The sequence below is a fragment of the Pan troglodytes genome, chromosome 16 (assembly GCF_028858775.2).
Source record: "Pan troglodytes isolate AG18354 chromosome 16, NHGRI_mPanTro3-v2.0_pri, whole genome shotgun sequence".
Taxonomy (NCBI): domain Eukaryota; kingdom Metazoa; phylum Chordata; class Mammalia; order Primates; family Hominidae; genus Pan; species Pan troglodytes.
Window position 1 is genome coordinate 84,394,612 of NC_072414.2, and position 21,601 is coordinate 84,416,212.

The window sequence follows — 21,601 nt, forward strand, 5'->3', positions numbered from 1 at the left end:
GTCCCTAAGAGATATCTAACTGTATTATTCTTGACACAATAATTAAAATAGTGTGGTGCTGGTGGTACAAGATTCTGTAGATCATCCAATGAAGTAGAAACAGATAGTCCTGAGATCTATCATACATATTTTAAAAACTTAAATCTCAGAAAGGAATCACCAGGAAGAAATGGTTAATGGTTAAATTATCTGAAAGTAAAATTGGAAAATGTGGCTAAAAGGGGGGGAAATAATCAAGTTTGATCCCTCCCTAATACCATACACTGAAATAAAACCCCAGTGTATTAAATGTAAAAAAAAGAATCCAAAAGTATCTAGAATAAAATACTGGCATATATTTAACTAGAGCCTGGATGAGCAAGAATTTTCTGAACATGAAGTAAATAAAAGTGATCTTAACAGAAGAGTGAGTTATTCTAAACCATCCAAACATCCTACATAAAATATAAAGAGAAGTGATAAATTGGTTAAAATATGAAAGAGAATGGAGAAAGAGTTAACAGGCTTAAGGCCGCAAATCCTCTTAAAACATCAATAAAGAAAACAATCACGGGCAAACAGAGAACCCAGGCACGCAATTCTTAGAAGTACAAGTATGTAACAAAATTCATGAGAAATGTTTGACATCAAGGTTAATCAGAAGAATGAAAACCAGCAAAATTAGACCATTTTCACAGTTCATAATTATATGTTTTAATTATATTTCCTGTTTATCAGGTGAAGTGGGGTGGGCATGGGGGAGCAAGGGCTACATAGTTCTGGTCTGTTTTGAGAGAATCTGCCCCTGGGAAGCAGAGTTGACTGACAGCTCCAGCTATCCACCTCTTGGTGACCCCCAGCCAAAGCTTCAACATGACCAGGGTCCTCATAGCAGCCCACTCCTGCCTGTCACAGAATGGCCACCAGGCTTTGGTTTGGAGACTCCCTATCCCCTGCCCAAAGCTTTTAGAATCACACAGCAGTGGGAGACCCTTCCACAGGATCCTTTCCTTTCTTGCCTGCAGAAATGAGGGTCTGAGGCGCTCCTGCTAGTCCTGCCTCATCTCTCTTCATCTTTCACTGGCATTTCTCCCTAATTCCATTGCGTTGTGATGATGGGATTCATGCACCCTCATATGCTGCTAAGGAAAATGTAAATGAGCACAACGTTTCTGGAAACTATAAGTGATTGAATTATGACACTCCCTCATTCAATAGAATATTGGTGTGGTCAGTAAATATCAGGTTTGGCAAGAGCCCCAGCGAGGAAATTTCTCACATTATAATCTTCAATGGATAAAGCAAGAAGCAAAAATACATCAATAACATGACATCAGCTTTAAAAACTATCACATGTAATAGATAGATCCACAGAAAAAAGAAGGGCAGCAAATTCACCAAGATTTATAGGACAGCTCCCTCCAAGGGTGCAACTGTGAATAATTTTTATGCTTCTGCTTATACTTTTCTGTATTTTCCACATTCTCTGCAAAAAAAAAGTATAAATTATTTCACAATCAGAAGATGTTGCCTTAAAAAAGTAAGATTAAACATAAGCCAAAACAAGAGGTAGCAAGAGTCCAGTGTGGGCCGAGCGGAAAGGGGGGCACTGAGGTGAAAGGAGGAGCCGTGCCTACCGGGGAAACTGGATATGCACAGGGCATGATCTGAACTGTCAGCGAGAATGAGGGCTTGTGAGAAAAACAGCAGGAAGTCCTAACAGAGAGCTTCAGGTCAGAACAGCAAAGAGCCTTCAGTGCCAAACTCACCGTGACAACCACCGAAGGTGTTTCTTTAGCGTCGTCAGTTGACCAACACTGCCTTCCCCATAGCTTTCCTCTGAATTCCCACATTAAAATATTCATCTAGAGAAAGGACTCATGCCCGAACCAGCCAGAAATACTTTGGATCTCAATGGCCATGTTCGCTTGAACCTAACTCAGTGGGACAGCAGCTGTCTGGGAGACAGCCTCGGGCCAGAGCCAGCAGAAACACGGCTGCAGCACTGTCCTCACCTTCTAGACAGGGAGGTCAGACTTCCCTGGAAGAGGCTATTTCTCTGGATTTGTTTTTCTTCTGTTGCTTAATTTGTTTTTTCAGTTGTAAAAGAAGACATTTGGGAAAGATTCCATTTGCTTAAATTACACGCTGGTCACGCATTCCAAGAACATGACTCTGGATACTCGGCACATCGAGGGGTGCCCCTGTGTTGCCACTTTCTGGGATGTGCGGTGACCCTAAGATGTATTTTGAAGGTGGGGAGTCATGATAAGCAGAGTCAGCATAGATGCATTCCTGGGGTGCTAACCCCTCGAGAACTCTTTCTGGTAAAAGCACACCTGCTTCCCTCTCACATGGACAAGTGGGGCAGGGACCCATGACTCCCCATCAGTTCTTGAGAGAAGAGTGGCTGGGAATAGTTTCCATCTCCCCTTCTTCCGGTGAACACTGGGCCTGGAGAGACCTCTTCAGTTCAACCATGGGCAAAGACACAAGCAAAAATGAGAACAGAACACAAATCCCCACCCCGACCTTGAAAAGCTGGAAGAACGTGCTTTTGGAAATGACCTTGAGCAATGTTTCTTAGCCATGTTTGAGCTTGTAGCTTGGGCAAATTATGACAGTTGATCTTCTAAAGAGGTTTTCATTTGGAAAAAATAATAACAAAGCCCTGGAATGCCTATGCTCAGAAGCCTACCAGTGCCACTGGGCTCCCTTGTTGTGCCTTTTTGGCTCTTAGGAAATCCTGCAGAGCCCACCTCCCTTGAGGACCTGCCTTTGTCTGCTCTTCTTTGCTTTTTACTCTTGTGTCTTATAACAAGCAACACCTGTCACTCTGAGACATAAACCATGTGAGGCCATGTGACCAAAGGTCCCACCTGGAGGAAACTTCCCTCCCCCTAGAGACACTATTCGCTGTCCAGGTAGGGCCTTCCTGGGCCACTGTGGATCTGACCTATAAGGAAGAGGGTCCCACAGTCCCCAAAGGCTGCCTGTTCCAATCTCCTTCCCTGCTAGGGACAAGGCAAAGAGAGAGAAGGAGGCCTGGGAAAGGGAGGGAGAGCAGGAGGGAGGTGGGCCAACCTCTCCTCTCCTCCTTTCTTTCAAGTATGAGTAGCAGGGCTATCTTCTTCCAGTCTATACATCTTGGAAATTACAGGAGTTCTAGGGATAAATAAAAGCCCTTGGTACGTCATTTACTTTTACAACTAACCACTGAAGTCCTTTAAATTCAAGTTCTTAAAGGGCAGCCCTTCCCATCCAGGTACTTTTGGCAGGGCCTGCTGCAAGAAGTATTCAACGCACAAGGCTTATGGTGGTCTCTCAGGTCCCAAAAGGCTGAGTCAAAGGCCCTTAAATCCTCAAGGAGGTGGGGAGACTACGTTTAGCTCAGGAGGCAGCAAAGTTCAACCCGTTCTTTGGGACCTTCCTCCCCACTCCCATTCTGTGCTCCACCCTCATTCCCTGAATACTTGGAATCAGCTGAGATGCTGTAATAGAACCACTTAGACGCTTTTTTTAACCAGGACCACAATAAGAAATACATCTTATGTGGGTACGCGTTGCACCTATTGGTGTACCTAAAGAGGAAATGTAAGTTTCACCAAACAATACTTACCCTGCTATGTGCCAGGCGTGCTGAAATTGTCTATTCTCCTTTTATTCTCAATGGTGCAAGGCCTACTAAATTATTTCATACCTCACAGCTGGGTGGCAAGGAGAACTCTAAAAAGCACCCCCTTGGGAGATGGGTGGTGTCCCTGGGGCCCTCGGGCACTCTGTCAGCCTCTTCTTAGGTGTTAGAAATGGCCAGAACTAAGACATGTCATGATGGACTTGACTTCCTTCCCCGTTTCTCTATGGTGTGTCACAGTAAACACCCAGGGCTCTGGCAGAGCTGGGTGTGCCAGATTTCCAGTGTGGGATCCCACACTGGAAAATGTGCTGCTGGAACTTGGGCCATAAGAAAGGCACAAGTTGAACGGTCTCAGCAGAGAGTTCACGCTACAGAGGTCTCCAGAGTCTCACTTGCGCTTCTTCAGAATCTCACTTGTGCTTCTCCAGCGCTCACCCTGATTACCCCCTGTCAGTTCTCAGGTTGAGGGGGCAAAATCTCATAGCCCACCAGGATGGGGGGTGCCTGTAGGAAAGACATTAGGAGAGGAGGGAATTTCCCAGGGAACCTGCTATGAGGCATGTGGCTTGTTTCCCTATTTCCTATCCAGGTCTGTAGTCAATTTGCACAGTAGAACTGTCTTTTCTAAGCCTTCGCCTTGCCCCGCATCATCCTCCCTGCTGAAGAAACACTTTACACCTCATAAAACAATTGCTCAGGAATTCTGGGCTCCCAGACAGACCCTGAGTTTCAAATAGAGATGAGCTTGGCACTCACTCCATGAATGACTGGAGTGTAGGGGCAGCTGGGAGTCCTTTAAGTTCCAGCTTGAAGAGAGTGAGCCGCAGCTCATCTCACACTCGTTCACCTCAGACACAAGAAATGAATGATGCCCTCTCCCCATCCCACCCTTTACTCTCTCTGGGCAAGAAGCACTGTCTGCAAGGCCCCTGGGGCGAAGAAGCAGGGAAAGTAGGTGAGGCGGCCCAAAGCCCTCCGCAAGTCCTGCTTTCCTCGCTTGGCCTTGCTCCCCAATCTCCTTGGGAAGCTGTTGTCCTATCCATTGAGCTGAGTGTTTCCAGTAAGAACACTGTCAGCCTCTAGCAGCATCCCTCCAACTGCCAGCACCCTGCCATTGCCCAGACAGTCTAAGGCCCCAGAGTGTGGCCAATTCAGATATGATCCAGCTACGGTGGGGTTCACTGATGCTGAGTGTAGTTGGGAGCCCTTCCTCTTGTTGTTCTCTCCTGCTGCTGAGTCTCCTCTTCTGCTCCTAGCCACCAGTAAGAGAAGTTTTATCAATCCCCACCATCCAACAATTACATTCATCTGCATCTCCGGCTCAAGTCACTGCAGAGTCTCCCAGATTCTCACAAGACTGCACTGTCCAGAAATGTGTACAGAATGCTCACTGCACCACGCTCAAGCCTGAGAAAGTCCCAAATGCTCAAGGAGTATACAACATCACAGAGAAGACATGATTAATATTGAACAAACATATGCAATAATCCAGGCAATGGATAAGTGCCCACAAGTGACCTAGAGAGAGGGTGAGATGACTGGGGTGGTCTGCACAAGGTGAAATAAGAGCTCAAGGGCAGTGGCAGGACATGAGAGTCCAAACACAATCAACAGATACCAGCGAGTCAGGACTGCAGGGTTTGCCTGAGAAAGTTATAGTGGGGGTATGGAGAGGGTGTGTAGAAATGGGATGGATGGGAGAAGTCAAGCCAACCAAGCTTAAAAGAAAGCCTATTCAGGAGGTAGGCAATTAGGACGTGGAAAAGCGTTCTAAAGTCATGTGTGGGTTGATGTTGGCTTGTCTCCAGAATGACAAAAAGTAGTTATCCTTCTAGAAATGCAACCACAGCCAACTGGAAGCAGCAGTTATGATTCAAGCAGTAACTGTGGTTTTTAGAGATCCTGTAACATCATCAGTGACGTAGCCCCTTCTGTGAGGCACAATCTCAGCCTCACAGGGCCACAAAGAATGAGTTTCCCCATGCAGGCAGCTTCTCTGGATTTATTTTCTCCTTCTTCTGTATCATCATTTTTTATCAAGTGGCAAAGAATGTATTTGAAAGAAGAGACCCTTCCTGCTTTCCTTCCACTGATTGATGCTTAGTATTCCTAGATCAGAAAGTCAGCCAAGATACATGATGGGGGCAGGGAGCAATCCAGCAGGAAGGCCAGTGCTTATCCTGGGTTGGCCATTGGATGCGTTCACAGTTAAGATCTCTTCCAAATCCAAGAACCTGAGTCTCTCTACTTCCACCCAAATTTTCCTCCATTTCCAAGGTGGCTAGGTACACTCCCCCACTTCCCAGTCAGGATGTTTGAGTGTGTCTGACTATGTTCTTTCCCATGTGAGCAGAAGAGGTGCACGCCACTTCCAAGTGGCCATAAGACCTCCCAGATGTTCTCCTCTGTGTTCTTCCCCAGGTCCCATGAGCTATACTGATAATGACAATGGTGATAGCAACTTTGGAAGCCAGTTAATATTGGAATATGGCAAAGCCACTATCAGCCTGTTTCCTGAGGGAACGCATAGAGCCGAACTTTCTCCCTGCGCCTACTCCAACAATCTGGAATGTCTGCCTTGGAATATTATGTGAGAAAGAAATAAACATCTCTTGTGTTTGAACCATTATATTTTGGGTCTATTTGTTACCGCAGTTTGGTCCACCCTGACATAATCTCAAAGAACTGAGTTTTCTTCTATCAGTCAACTGAGTGACTAGACACCCGAGCACTTACAATTCTGAGTACTAATAACTGCGGGAAAGAGAGAATAAGGTGGAAATGCAAACGAAGGTAACATATTTAGGTAAACTTCCTCCAAACTCTTTTGGAGGTGTCAGCCTCTGCTATGTGTATCTCCATTTGAATTTGAAGACAGATTTGGAAATTCTAAGGAGGTATCTGAGGATACAATTTAGTTCACAAAAACTTACTGAGAGTGTCCTAAGTAGTCCAGCTACTGGAAAGGGATGGGATACGAATGCTGGAGAAGAACCCAGCCCTTGCCCTAATGAATTCAGCACATGGTAGAGAGATACATATCAGCAGTTTATTGTAGGACACGGCCCTCTCTTCCTGCTTGGCTCAGCTGTGTCTCAGCTCTGGGCATACCTTGTTTGATTCTTATTGAAATCGTGAACAGAAGTCTTCTTATCTCAGAGCAGGGCTTCAGGACACCCTCAGCCTCACACTGGTCTTAATGTGCTTACCAAAGAGCCAGATGCATGTTTCCAGTGACCTTCTAGAAACAATAGTCCTCTTTATTGGACTCCACAAAAGCAATCAAATACAGTAACCAAACCAGTTCTTGCCTGCCAAGATCCTTGGAGAATACCACCATGCTAATGTGGTATAAGAAAGATAAAAACAAAGAGGTTCTAGAAGAGATGATGCTTTTCCTCCACCTTTAGAATTCTCCTTCCAGAGGGGAACTGGGTCTTAGAAAGAAAACTACTGTTGTCAGCCCAGCACCAGCCATGACTGGCAGAAATGCTACCTGGGCTGGAGAAAGACACTTCCTTCAGTCAGCTGCTAAGGCATCCTTGTGAACCCCATAGGATGTTTCCAGAGCTTACATTTTAAAACACAAGTAAAGTGTGTGTTGGCAGGCAGCAAATTGTCGAACCTGATCTATAGCCTCTCTGTATTCCTGTTAAAATAATCCCCAAAAATAGCCATACCTGGGGGACCCCCACTAACTGCTTTATTCATGGGGGTAGGTGGAGAAGCATGGCCCTCAAGACACACAAGCTGCCCTCTTGTCTAGAAGAGGACATCTTGCCTCAAGGAAGGCATGAAATCGCCCTTGCCTCACCCATCTACCTCTAATGCTGGGGCACAGGGGCTTCACTAGAACTGAGGCAGCCCCTCCCTGCTCCCTGGGGAAGTGATAAATTGCAATCATGCAAATATGTTATGCATCCCATTTCTTAATCTGTGTAAGAGAAAGAGAATGCAAATGAATGTATCCAGAAGATATTGTGACTGGATCAAGTGTTTTTTCAATCTCTGTACTCCTGTGAAGTTAGACAGACATCTAAACTCCAGCAAAGTCATTACCTGGTCTCAGATCCTAACATTCCAGCTAAATGACCTTCTGCTGTAGTTCCCTTAGCTGACATTTTGGCCCACCCAGGCAATAAGCCACAGGCCCCTCTGAACATCTAGAGAGACCCACCCGTCACCCTCCACCAGCATTCTTCCCTTGATGGAAGCCTTGTGGGCTCCAACACTGAGCTCTGGTTTGCTATGCAACCCACCTCACCCTACAGGTGTAAACTTGGCAGAGGGATCTGCCCACTCCCAGAAGGCTAGTGATAGAAGCTAAAGAAACTCCATGGACCTTGGGCTGTTGGAAAATACGAGTCCTGGAGAGAAAATCTTCCTTGCACAAAAGCAAGTAAACCTGGCAGGCAGTTGTGGAATCTGTAGTACTAGCAGAGCAAACTCTTACCCTGATGACTTAGGTGGGTGAAAGATTTCTAAACATATCCTCATGCAGGAAAACATTCCTGAGAATGTGAAATCTACATGGGCTGGCTTTTTCTTTCTGTCTGTTTTGGAGGCTGGTATGTCCTCAGTGCCCAGAATAGGACTTGGCACATAGCAGGTGCTCAGTAAATATTTGTGAAATGAATGAATAAGTGAATAGACAGATTTCTTACAAACTGACAGAAGACCTGTGGAATTATGAAGTTAAAGGGGATGCTTCTTCCTGGAAGCCATATGAAGGCCAGAGGAGACACATGGAACTCCACTCAGCCTTCGCAAGCTCAGAAGCCTGATTTTCTTTGGCATCCAAAAATGGTAAAAGTCTAAGGCCAAGGTAATCGTTACCAAAGAAAGAAAGACTTCTGTCCCACAGGCCATCAGCATGGTCTGCAGAGGGGCCTCCCTGGTGCTTGACCCCCCCGCTCTCTGATCCTCTGAGTTCTGCAGGCCACTCTGGCATTCGTGACTCTTCCTCTCTCTTTCTGGGCTGTCCCTATCTGCCAAGCCCCTCAAGAAACATGGACTCCGTGGCAGATGAATGTAGATGCCGGTTCTGGAGGCTCTTCTGGGTAGACCAGAAGCACCCACCTCCTCCGCTCACACCCTAGGGCACAGCCACATTCCCCTCTGCCCTTTCCCCTCCCCCAGGCTCTGCTGCACTCCACTTTCCCCAGCCTGGCAAGAAGCCCCACCACAAGGAAAGGTGGAGAAAAGTAGCTAAGATTTCCCCTTCTCGAAATGGCCCACAAGGTCATTGGAACTATCCTCTGAGGACAGTTATGAAAGCAGGGTGGGATATTGAAAATAAATAAATAAATAAATAAATGCCAGGCGCGGTGGCTCATGCCTGTAATCCCAGCACTTTGGGAGGCTGAGACAGGAGGATCGCTTGAGCACAGGAGCCTGGGCAACAAAGCAAAGCCACATTTCTCAAAAGAAAAAAAAAAAAGAACAGTCTTCTTAAAGACATCTAAGAGATAACAAGAATAACAAGACAGTGAAGAATGACAGGGCAGAGTCAGTCACAGAGAAGAGAATGCAGGACAGTAAGCCCAGCGCTCAAAGCCACTGTCGCCTTGAGGCCACTGGTGGATCCAAATGAATGTGCTCATAAATGCACTGCCCGTCTGATGGCTCACAGACAAAAGTCACGGCCCAGCGCCACCAAAGTTGGGGACCCAAATAGGTCCCCTCATCTCCTTTATGCTAACTCTGAAGGGCTATACTTTCAGAATAAGGGTGAGCCTGAAGTAAACCAACCCTCCATGGACTTGGAACTTAGCTTCGTGTTGTCAGGTTGATCCAGGGAAACTCAAGCTGTGAACTTGGATTATGGTGTCCCAGGCTGGTACTGCCAGCAGCGTCTGTCAGAAGAAGAAAAAAGTCTCTGTAAAAATGATAGCAGCATCCCAGGCTTCAAATTATTCCTACGAAGAAAGAGCCATACTCTAAGCCCTTCCCCACAAGAAACTCTGGCAGGTAACTGCCCCAAAAAGACTTATGGAAGTTGTCCCACAAGGATGGTGTAATATTGTGTGACTCATGAGGCTGGAACAAATGCAATCCCTCCCCAAACTTCAGGTAGCCCTCACTGTCTATTTTTCTGGGTTGAACTTGAATCCAGCTGCAGGTTCTCTATGAAATCAGTTGTTTCCATGCCAGAAGCCTCTTCCTGCTAAGTGAAATAAGCAAAAAATACAAATTAGAACCATTAAAACTCATCATCTTTCCTGCCTGCATTTCTTTGCAAGAAGCTTTAAGAATCTCTTAGCAATCATTTAGTCCAGTCCCAGAGAGGGTATCTAGCCCTGGGGAATTGGCTCCAGGCTCTTCGTTAGTAAGGTTTCCCTCATGATGGACTTGGGACACATATCACCTCTTGGCCATTTCTCCTGAGCCTCCCTCCTGGTCATCCCTGGCCCCACCCACATCCCTTCCTGTCCCTGTGAATTTGATTCAGTACTGACTACGGCCTGAGCTTGTGGGTTACACTGGGCAATCCCTCCATTGTCCCTTAGAGCTCTCGGCACAACCACAAGATTTTTATTTGCTTGATGTCTGTCTTTTGGTTAGTATTGTAGCAGGAAGAGCCGCAGACAAAACTCCTCAGACACTGAGTTAAAGAAGGAAGGGGTTTCTTCGGCTGGGAGCTTTAGCAAGACTCCTGTCTCAAGGGCCAAGCTCCCCGAGTGAGCAATTCCTGTCCCTTTTAAGGGCTCACAACTCTAAGGGGGTCCACATGAGAGGGTCGTGATCAAGCAGGGGGTATGTGACTGGGGGATGCATACACGGGTAATTAGAACAGGACAGGACAGGGATCTTCACGGCGCTTTTTTATGCAAATAACCAATTCGGTCAGGGGTCGATCTTTAACTACCAGGCACAGGGTGTGGTGCCAGGCTGTCTGCTTGTGGATTTCATTTCTGCCTTTTAGTTTTTACTTCTTTGGAGGCAGAAATTGGGCATAAGACAATATGACGGGTGGTCTCCTGATTTAAGGGAGGACCCTTAGTATAACCGCCACGGAAGCAGAAACCAAGTCTGTCTTGTCCACTGGTGTGTTCCCAGTTTCTAGAATTGTTCCTGACACAGAGTAGGACTCAGACACACACTTTTGAATGAATGAATGAAACTTGGGACAGGCAGCCCCAGGGCTTCCCCCTACTATATCTGCAGTGATGGACTTCCCTTTCTTCCAGCGATCCTGGGAGCCCCTCTCCTTATCTGGCTGCGTTTTCATCTTCTTGTGTGTCCTCCTTTTGTAGGAGACTTTTCAGGCACCTGAGCCATCTGGCACTTTTAGAGTACTCTTAAAGAGGTAGTGGACTCTATCTTCCTCTCAAAAAAAGCTCCCAGAGTGACTCAGCGGTGGGCCCTCATACTACCATCATTGTCCCTATCAAAAGTGGTCACTGCCCCACTGCCCAAGTGCAAGACGTAAGGCTTGGCACAAAGAGAATTAACAGTCCGGTCTGGGCCCGTCCTGAAACTGGGCCACCCCAGGAAAGGCTGAACCAGGGAGCCATGGAGTGATGTTGCACAGGCATAACCAAGTACATGGGGCATGTCTGAATAGCTGGTGCCTTCTTAAAGAATGCTATTTGCCTGGGTGAGGGTGGGAGAGTTTGACCAGAGCATATGGCAGAAGGTGAGGTCCCACAGTTCTAATGCGATCTATTCCAAGGCTCAGAGGAGAGGGTGAACTAATCTGCATGAGACAAGCAGATGGATTTTGATTTTTCTTTTTCGGGGGGCGGTGGGGGGTACAGAGGGTTGGCTTGGGAGAAGGGGTGGGAGGAGTCATTGAGTGAGAGGTCGAAGAGTGTGAGCAAAAAGAGCCACGGCAGCAAAAGTTTGAGGCCGGATGCCAACCTGGGGCTAAGAGAACATTCCAGTGGCAAGGGGGCAGGAAGAATGTTTTTAAAAATATTTGTGTGTGCGCGTATGTTTGCCATATACAAGGCTGGGTTTCTCCAGAAAATCCCCAGTTCTCCACAATACCAAAACACGACCCCTAAGTATTTCGTGTAGCTGAGTTTTGACTGCATCTTACACCCAGATGATGGGGTAAACAGAGCAGACAGATGTACAGAAGGCAGAAACCAGGAGGCTGTGACGGCCACACAGTCACAAGCCTCTGAGGAAAGCATGCAAAGTGGAATTGCATCTGAATTCCCCAGACCTTAAATCCCAAGGGAGCCTGGCACCCAATAGGCAATGTCACCACTTAAAAGTGGAACTTGATTTGGAAGCTGAAATGGACCTTGGCTGGAAAGATCCATGCATTGGGAGATCAGAGGGGGAAGCATGGTGCGTTCAGGATGAATTGAAGAAGTTAGCTAGGCAGAAACGCAATGGCTGTGCCGGAAACCAGTGCAGGAAGAGGCAAGAAGAGCCGGGAGCAGGGTTCAGAGAACCGCAAAGCTAAGTTAAAGAGTTTGGACTTTCAACCTGTTGGCAACTGGGAACCACCAAAGGTTTGTTTGACCTGGGCCAAATTAGTGCTTGAGAAAAATGCCCCCAAAGAGGTGTCTGAGGGGCCCTAGAGCAGAGCAAAGAGTGCCTAGAGGCCAAGAGAGCAGTTAGGAAACTGCAGGATCTCAGGGCCTGGACAGAAACAGGGGCTGTCGGGGGGAAAGGAAGGACTAAGACTTGGAATGGCTGGAGAAGTGATGGGAACCTGTGAGCCTCTCACTGTGGAAGGAGAGGAGAGGAGAGGACAGGCAAAATCCTGAATCAAAGACGATGCAAATGATGCTGGGAGGAGATTGGAGGGCTGGGGAGCCCTGGAGAGAAGCAGGCGGGGCTTGGGATATGTCAGCTGGTAGGGAAATCTGCCAGAAAAGCCCTTTGGGAAGAGAGGCAGGAGGATCTCTTGACTTTCACGCTGCTTTTCTAGAGTGCAAATTTCCTCTGTCCTCTCAAGTGTTCAGAAGTGCCATGCCTTGTTGCTTTGGGCTAAGAGAGGTCTCTGTGTGTCTCATTGGACAGTGATATGGGGCACACGAAAATGCTCCCTCGGCAACCATCCCCATACCCCCTGACTTAGAGCACTTATGAGGGGACCTGAGCCAGGCAGCTCCCACCTGCCGCCCGTCCTCTTTGCTGGCTCTTCCTTGGGGTCAGACTAAGGACCACCCTGCTGTCCTCCTGACCTTCTGAGAATCCACTCAGCTGCCCATCTACCCATTTACCTTTTCTCATATACTATGTAGAGCCCCACATACAAAAGGAACCTTACACATCTCAAGAATCCAATGGACAAAAGTCTGCAATTCCTCATGGCATCTGCAATCCCCCAACTGCAGGTCTACTGTTCTCATGCACCCGTCTCAGGACTCTTTGCATCGACTTGGAAAGTTTGAACTTGTTGCTTTGTGGACATTGCACTCGAGGGTTTCAGAATACTTTTCTTCCTCTCCTCTGCATCTATACCTCTCTTGGGCCAATTTCTGTCACTGCCCAGCTAGTTTCCAAATACAGTGCGCCACTGCCATCATTCCCCTGTATAGAGAGTGATTATTTGGCCTAAAGCTCATCTTTCTATAGCCGAGAGTGAACCCCAATCTCACACATGAGTACATGCAGCATCTTTCTATGTGTGTTAACTTCCCCCTGGGCCCTGGTCTTTCCTTGATGCACTGGCTGCTGGGGAGCCCAGCAGTGCCTGTTTTCCCTGGGACCTACCCATCACACTTGACAGGCAGGACATCATGGCAAGACTTCCTCTCTGCCAATCTGTCCTGCAAGACCAGGCAGGCCCTGCAGGATACACTCCGTCCTCCTCAATGGCTAGACCATTTTCTTTCGGAATAAAGCTGTTTTTTCACCTGTTGGCTGCTGAGAAAGAAAGGACACTCTGTAGTACTTTTTGAAGTCTCTTCCACTCATCAGAAAGACCCAGCCAAATATCTGAGTGGGCTTACGACTTACCATCCTATCAAACTAGGTGGCCCTTCCTCAGACATCAGGACCATCTTCTGGCATCTGCCATCCTGGAAACCCTCTTCCTCCAAATAGAAATTTGCCACCCCACCCAAGTCTCCTCCAGGGTGGGTGACATCCTCACGTGGGCCTTCCTGGCCTTGGGTATCTGGAATTGTCTGCAGGTTCGCATGTGTGATCCCCCAGCCAGGGCATGTGTGTCTGGTCACTGTGATTTTAATACAGGGGTTATCTGAGAGGTGCTGCAGAAGAGAGGGGGATTGGGGGACAGACAAAACCCCGAATCAAAGATGATGTGAATGACCCTGGGAGAAGAGTGGAGGGCTGGGGAACCCTGGAGAGAAGCAGGTAGGGCAGGGGCTACTCAGGGCTGTGGCCTACACCTCCAGGGCTAGAAATCAGAAGCTGGAAGTAGGGTGTAGAAAAAAAAAGTAGCCTAAAAGTGTCACTCTTTAAGATGTGCTTCCTAGCGCAGTGGCACCAGCAACTCCTGGGAACTTGTTGGAAATGCAGCGTCTCAGACAGCAGATCCACTGAATCAGAACATGGCATGTTCCATCCAGGCTCCCGAGGTGACTTCCCAGACGTTTCCACACTACCTTAACTTAGGCTCCGCGGGCCTCCTGCAGTCGCTGCTGGGCTGGTTGGTGGCATCCCTACACCTGGCTCCTCCCACTGGGGCCCCTGGTGCTCTGGCCCTGGGCCTCTGACACCCAACACCCTGTCAAAGAACCCCCAGCAGGGGAGCCTCCTCCCCGCAGCTTGGGTAGGCCCTGCTGGGGCCTCCAGACCGAGAAACACGCAGCTGAACCCCCATGGCAGAGGCCACACTGGGTCTGACCATCCAGTTGGGGTCACCGCCCTACACAATGTTTCCCGGTCCCCCTCAGGGTGACGTTTCAGGGTTTGACTCTTGGGTCCCTTGCTCAGTGAGCTTACAGTGCTTCCCTTGAAAGGCACTGTGCTGTGAACCTGCGGCTTATTTACAGACGTGTCCAAATCCGTTCTCTGGTCCTGCATGCAGTGGCCACGCCCTTCATAGTCTGAATGTGGGTGACTGTGTATACCTGATATGCCCCAGATATCCTCCTCTGAGGCGGGCAGGAAAGCCACGAGACACAGGTATAGAAGGAAGAACTGCAGGGAGAAGAAGCCAGTGCCCTCCCACAGACACTTGCTTAAGGCTCCAGGACAGATGAGCAGCCTCAGAGACGGTGTTCCCTCCCGTGGAGAAAATGGTTGCAATTCATATGAACTCTCCAAGCCCATGTGTCCTTGGGTATGGAACAAGGACGCTGAACTCCTTGATCTCCAAGGGCCCCTCCAGGGTGAACGCCCACTCTAGAAACTTCCTCGTTGTCATCCTGCCCAACAGGGTCCTGTCCCTGGGTACAGACTTTCAGGTTGGAACTTTCCAGGCTCTAGGATCTCATCCAGAGGATGACTATTACTACCTCAGAAAAAAGATACATAAAACTCTGACAAATGATGTAGACTCAGACACAAGCGGCATCCAAAGGCAGTGGTGCTGGGCCAATTAAACAGACACCTGCGAGCAAATAAAATTGAATCCATACCCCACGTGATGGCTGCTTCAGGGACAGGGTTCAGGAAGACTCATTGCACATCAGGGTCACTGGGGGACTTGTAGCCTGCAGTGGTTGGGGGAAAGCCAGTGGGGTTTGGTAGGCTTGTTGTGGTCAAGGAACTTCAGCTCACATTGCCCACTGGGCCCTCGTTTGACAGGCTCCCCGTGGGCAGCAGCTGCCTTTTGTGGGCTCTGCTCAAATGACGCAAGGACAGTCACTGAGCTTCTCTCTGCCAGGGGAGGGGAGAACACAGGTCAGAACTGCACATACTCTGGTCCTGATCGCTGGGCTTGGCAGGGAGCAGGTGCTCCCTGGTCGCCATGCAGAAACAATGATGGGTCACAGCAAGTGGGGCCCAGCACCTAGGTGGGCTGAATCCTTCTCTTAAGGTTCAGACTGAAAGAGTGAAAGGGGGTCCAAGGCGAGGAACAAGGGGGAGGAAAGGAGACTACCCGGAATCTGAGCTCTTGGGAGCCAGGTCAGACCCCAAGGCCTCTCCCTTTGTACTTTTCCATGAGGCCTCTCTCGTCCATAGCTTTTGCCAATACAGGTTGGAGACGGGTCGCTCAGTAGTGCAATCCCACAAAAGACAATGGGAAGGCTGTCTCTTAAAAGGCCATTTTAAATATTAATGGTCATGGGGAAATGCTCATAAAATTAACTGAAAAAATCAGGTCAGATGACCCACTTTTGTAGAGGAAACAATGGCAAGGCACACACAAGGCCAGAGGTCACTCTTTGTCCAGGTAGAGTCGGTCCCTCTCTTGTCAGGCATCGGATGCCCCATGTCCCTATCACAGCACTTTATTCTCTGTCATCCCTGGCAGTGATGTATCCTGGTCCTCCCCAGATTCACTTTATTGAGCCTTCCAATTAGCACAGTGCCTGGTACAATAGGAGTTCAATACATGTTTGCAAATGAATGAGTGAAGGATGGATGGATGGGTGGGTGGGAAGGAGGGGAGGAGAGAGAGAATGGAGAGGGAGAGAGGGAGGGAGAGAAAGAGGAAGAGGGGAGAAGGGAGGAAGGAGGGAGAAGGAAGGGAGAGGGAGGGAGAGGGAGGGAGGGAAGGTGAGGAGAGAGGAGAAGAAAGGAAGGGAGGGAGGGAAGGGGGAGGGAGAGAGTGAGGGAGGGAAGTGGGGAAAGGGGAGAAGGAAGAAAGGAGGGAAGGGAAGGAGGGAGGAAGGGAGGAAGAGACAAAGGGAGGGAGGGAGGAAGGGAGGGAGGAAGGGAGGAAGAGACAAAGGGAGGGAGGGAGGGAGGAAGAGACAAAGGGAGGGAGGGAGGAAGGGAGGGAGGGATGAAGAGACAAAGGGAGGGAGGGAGGGAGGGAGGAAGAGACAAAGGGAGGGAGGGAGGAAGGGAGGGAGGAAGGGAGGGAGGAAGAGACAAAGGGAGGGAGGGAGGAAGGGAGGGAGGAAGGGAGGGAGGGAGGAAGAGACAAAGGGAGGGAGGGAGGGAGGGAGGAAGAGACAAAGGGAGGGAGGGAGGAAGGGAGGGAGGAAGGGAGGGAGGAAGGGAGGGAGGAAGAGACAAAGGGAGGGAGGAAGGGAGGGAGGGAGGAAGAGACAAAGGGAGGGAGGGAGGGAGGGAGGGGAAAAGTTCAGAGAGAAACCTACCAAAATGCTAATCAGGGTTATGATCTAGATACCTTATTTTATCTTCTTTATAATTACCTGTCTTCCAAGTTTTCACCAGTTAAAAGATCACTTTTATAATAAATATACTTTTTATCAAAACTCTGCTATTTGATTTAAATCCATCTGAAATGGTTTATCATAACTCCAAGTCCTATTTTTAACTAATGAATCTAGAAGACACTGGAATTAGTTCATGTCTATCAAAGTGTCAAGTCTTGAACCAACATTGGGACACATGATCTGACAGTTTCCTAAATGCTCATTAAAGAAATGGGACTATTTGGAATCAAGGTGCCCCACAAATCTAAACAAGACCCCCACATCTAAGGACAAAGGGGAGCACAGGTCCTGCCCTTAGGGAAGATGACAGCTGCATTGGGGACGTGGACAGTAACCCTTAAGATGGTGGCCTGTGTCACCCAAAGTTGCCACCTCTAAAGTGCCCATAATAAAGGTGGCAAGAGGGACATCTCAGAGGGAGATCTCAGACGTTCTACTGAGTATAATATTCCATCCAGCCCGACTTTGCTTCCCTGAAGCTGAATTCATTCTGCTTTTAAGAAATGGATATTGTCACCGGCCTTGGGGCTCACACCTGTAACCCCAACACTTTGGGAAGCTGAGGCAAGACAGAGGATCACTTGAGCCCAGGACTGTGAGGCCTGCCTGGGTAACACAGTAAGATCCTGTCTCTAAAAAAAATTTAAAAATTAGCTGGATGTAGTGACACGAGACTGTAGCCCCAGCTACTTGGGAGGCTGAGGCGGGAGGATCGCTTGAGCCCAGCAGGTTGAGGCTGCAGTGAGCCATGATCATGCCACTGGGTGGCAGAGCAAGACCTTTTCTCCCAATTAAAAAGAAAAGAAATGGAGGGACTGGACTATGCAGGTAAACAGAAAAGCCCTTCTGCGGCCTCCTCTCCACCTTTATCCTCCTCCTCTCCTCTAGCCAGAGATACATCCATGGGCCCCACTCCCCCAAGCACCAGTCACCACCAACCTCTTACCCCTAAGCAAGAGAACAGCCTCAGGGGACCCCCATGCCTTAGCACTCTCTCTGGGCCTCTGCAATCTCACACAACTTTGTAGCTCTCACAGGGCCTAGAGCTGAGGGACCTGGTTGGGATCAGTGCCCACCCTTCTGCAAGGCTGGCCCTGACCTTAGGCCAAGTCCCAGCACTGGGTGGCAATGTAGCACTGTGGGTAGCACCCAGGCCTCCAAGCAGCAGAGAGACCACTGCTGGCAAGCGATCTGGATGCGTTTATTACCAAAGCCTTGGTTTCCTAGCTTGACAAGTAAACATCCCAACAGAGAAGCTACTTTGTAGTGTTGCTGGTCACATTAACGCATTAGTGCTATGCGCCTGGCAGTGCTTTAAAGACATTAAAACATCCAATTCATAATATCCAGATGAGGTAGGTACTGCTGTTATTTCTCTTTTACAGATAGAGAGAGGATATCATAGAGAGGTTAACAGATGTGCCTAAGGCCACACAAGTGGTAAATGGTAGAACCAGGATTCCAGCCCAGGCAGTCTGGCTCCAGAGTCCAAGCTAGTCTTACCATGCAAATGAGTGTCTTTACAAAGCATGTGAAGTTCTCAGCGCAATGCCAGGAACATATTAAAAGCTCAATAAATAGTAGCTGATGCTCTTGGTTGCTGGGATGCCTCAGTAAAGCAGATGGCGGCCACCCTGTGCTGTGCACAAACCTCATCTCCCTCCTTTATGAGTCAGGAGTGTGCCTGTCTCGTCCACCTTTGCAGTCCAGCAGGGCCCAGCATCATGCCTTGTGGATCTCTGAAAACCTGCTGGATGTATAATAAGATGACACCCATTTATCCAGCACCCACTGTGTGTGCCTTATCTCATTCAACCCTCCCACCGCCTCATGGGCAAGCTGGGTGTTTCAGCATCTCGGCAAAGGGACACTGCCACTCCACCAGTGTGGGGTGAACAGTGGATAAAAAGAGATTGATTTGCCAGGCAGTAGAGACTGCCCTGGAGCGGACTTCAAATGAAACAGAGATTATTTATTCCATGTCATTGGTTACTTTATGTGGTGCTTACATAACTGTGGTCTTCTTCACCTTCTATTCCAAAACGTTTCCAGGAAGTATTTTCCATGGATGGTGATTCCAACTAAAGGAAAGAGAGAAAAGTACACTGACGTTGACCAAGACCTTGAGGGGACTAAGAGGGAAAGTGAGAGCATCACATAATGAGAGCTGACGTCAAGGCTGGCCCAATCAAGAAACGGCCTCAAAACCGTACAATGTAGGAAACAGAATCATCAAAAAAAAAAACAATGTGATCTTGGAACAGCGGCGACCTCAAAGCACATCTCTACATCTTGATAAGAAAAAAGAGGAGACGTAGAAAATCCCCCAGAACCAGACTCCAGTTTGGCTTATGGTCTGTCATAACATCACAGGCACCAGGAGTGGGCTCTTTGGTGATGAGAGCAGAACTGAAAATGGAAATGGAAATCAAACACACAGCCCCAGTCAGGTCCCAGGTTAGCTGACCTGCTCCTAATGCCTGCTGGGCTCAGGCCAGAATATCGGTGGAGGCCCCTGGTCTGCGGCCCATTCCCCTTCTCTTGCCATCCCCATCTGGTCATTGTAACAAGGGGCCTCACACATGAGTGTGGACACCCGGGGCTGCAAGTCTGAGCTCCAACCTTGTCCACATCTCAGCCACAGCTGGCCATTCTCAGCCACAGCTGGCCATTCTCAGCCAAGGCATGGGCACACAAGTGGCCCTAGGGAAGATGAACTCAGTGCAGGCCCTGGCAGCTAGCAAAGGAGCATTTGGGCAGAGAATTATAGAAAAGGAAGGATCTGGGGGTCCAGGGGACATGTCCCTTTGCCCTGCAGACCTCTTTCCCCTTTAGGGAGCCACAGCCAGAGTGGGTGCCTCTTGGAACATGTGACCTTATCTCTTTGGCCCAGAGATGACATCTTCTGCTATCCCAAGTGTGAGCCGTTTTGGTCTCAGAAGAAAAGTCCCCTCGTCTTCCTTTCAGGGAAAAGTGCTGAAGAGGGCAGGAGACTGGTGGTTTGAGACCTACCCCTTAGAAACCATGTGACCCTGTGCCGTGACTGACCTTCCTAGACCCGGCCCTGTGTGTACAAAATGAAGACAAATACCTACCTCGCCACCTTGTTGGCAGGACTCAAAGGATGACAAAGTGCCAAGCAAATGGCTGTTTTCTTATGGAGAGCCAGGGAGGTAAATATGATTCAGGGGAAACAGCCCTGGGCCTATGGAAATGATCAGTCTGTTCCAGGAATAATACCTACCTAAAGGATGCTGTTAAGCACTGAATAAGTGTGTGTGTGTGCAAAGGCACCTGGCACCCAGGAAGACCGCAAAAACTATTCATGGTGGAGGTGGTGGTGCTGGTGGCGACCATTCCTGGTGGTGCTGGTGGTGCCAGGCACCTGCAGCAGGTATTTGGCTAAATTACGTAATTTAATGATCACAGTAACCAAAGAGGTGCATTCCTATAGCGCAGATGGAAAAAGTGGGACCAAGGTCACAGGGTTCATGAGTGAGCAGTGAGGCCAGGAAACACATGCCTGTCTGTCTGCATCCGATTCCTCTTCCTGCCACACTCAGCACCACCTCGCCAGTTGTCTTGCAGACTCTGGGGATGATTCATTCACAACACTCTTACCTGCTCACAGCAGGAAGCCTGTTCACAGCACCCCAGGCCAGATCAGCCATTGAGACATTTATACTAGAGACTGTGGGCCACCTGCTATGCCAACAGACACACAAGAGCGCCTTGTGTTCCCATCCACATCAACTCAGCTCATCAAAAACCCATCCCAGGGAAAATGAGCTTGCTGATAAACCAACTAACTAAGCGTAACAAGAAATAACAGCAAATTTTGAGGCACTTTACCAGGAGAGTCACACCCAGGTACTTGTTGGACCCAAGAAGACTCAGGTAGCAAGGCAGGGAGTGGCTCATGACAGCCGCCCAGAAGAGTCACGTCTATTTAGTTCTCGAAAATAATGGAAAACAAACTCGGTTTTCGCAAGTGGTATGCTGTGTACACTGAGTCCACATCAGGTGTTCTTGAATTCTCTGATAAATAAAAACCACAAGCAACTGTGGCACCACCGGGCTGGAGGGAAGCGCCGGCTCACACGTGTCAATACGAGCAGCCTGGGGGCCTTATGGGGCAGACCCTTTTCCTGAACTAGTGGTGCTGGAGTGAACACCTTCCAGGTCCCCAGGGCTCGCCCCTCACCCTGAAAAGATTAAATCATTTATTTATAAGAAAATATCTAACCCAAATACAGCAGGCACTGGGGGGCACAAGGAGCCGTGGTTACAATGCAAGCAACATCTGGACCTGCAAACTCATGATGCTGCCACAAGAAGCGTGTGCAAGGAAGGTGGGTGGCTGGGGAGGCAGCCCAGCATCATCCCCAAAGTCTTTACTACTGCTCTCCCCTCTGCTGAGTCACAATGCTCTTTGTTGGTGATGCTTGTAACATAACCCTCCTCTCCTCTCTTCAGAAACTGGCAACACCAAGGTGCCAATCTTTTTTTTTTTTTTGAGACGGAATTTCACTCTTGTTGCCCAGGGTGGAGTGCAGTGGCATGATCTCAGCTCACTGCAACCTTCGCCTCCCAGGTTCAGGTGATTCTTCTGCCTCAGTTCCCCGAGTAGCTGGGATTACAGGCACCTGCCACCACACCAGGCTAATTTTTATATTTTTAGTAGAGACGGGGGTTTCGCCATGTTGGCCAGGCTGGTCTTGAACTCCTGACCTCAGGTGATCTACCCGCCTCCCAAAGT

The 21,601-nt window shown here is 48.7% G+C and overlaps 1 protein-coding gene across 9 annotated transcripts in view; it reads right to left on the reverse strand.

The window, feature by feature from the left end:
* FAM174B (family with sequence similarity 174 member B) overlaps positions 1–21,601 on the reverse strand; it is an 87,755-nt gene that overhangs the window by 26,651 nt on the left and 39,503 nt on the right. The window contains exons 1-2 of one of the 9 annotated variants that reach the window (XR_010151329.1): positions 13,295–16,256; positions 1,378–9,782 (exon numbers count right to left, since the gene is read on the reverse strand). The exons of 4 other annotated variants lie outside the window; for them this stretch is intronic. The gene's annotated coding sequence lies outside the window, so the exon portion shown is untranslated. Of the gene's footprint in view, positions 1–1,377; positions 16,257–21,601 lie in introns of those variants that run through there. 4 more of the 9 variants (XR_010151328.1, XR_010151330.1, XR_001709587.4 and 1 more) reach the window with 4 other exon arrangements.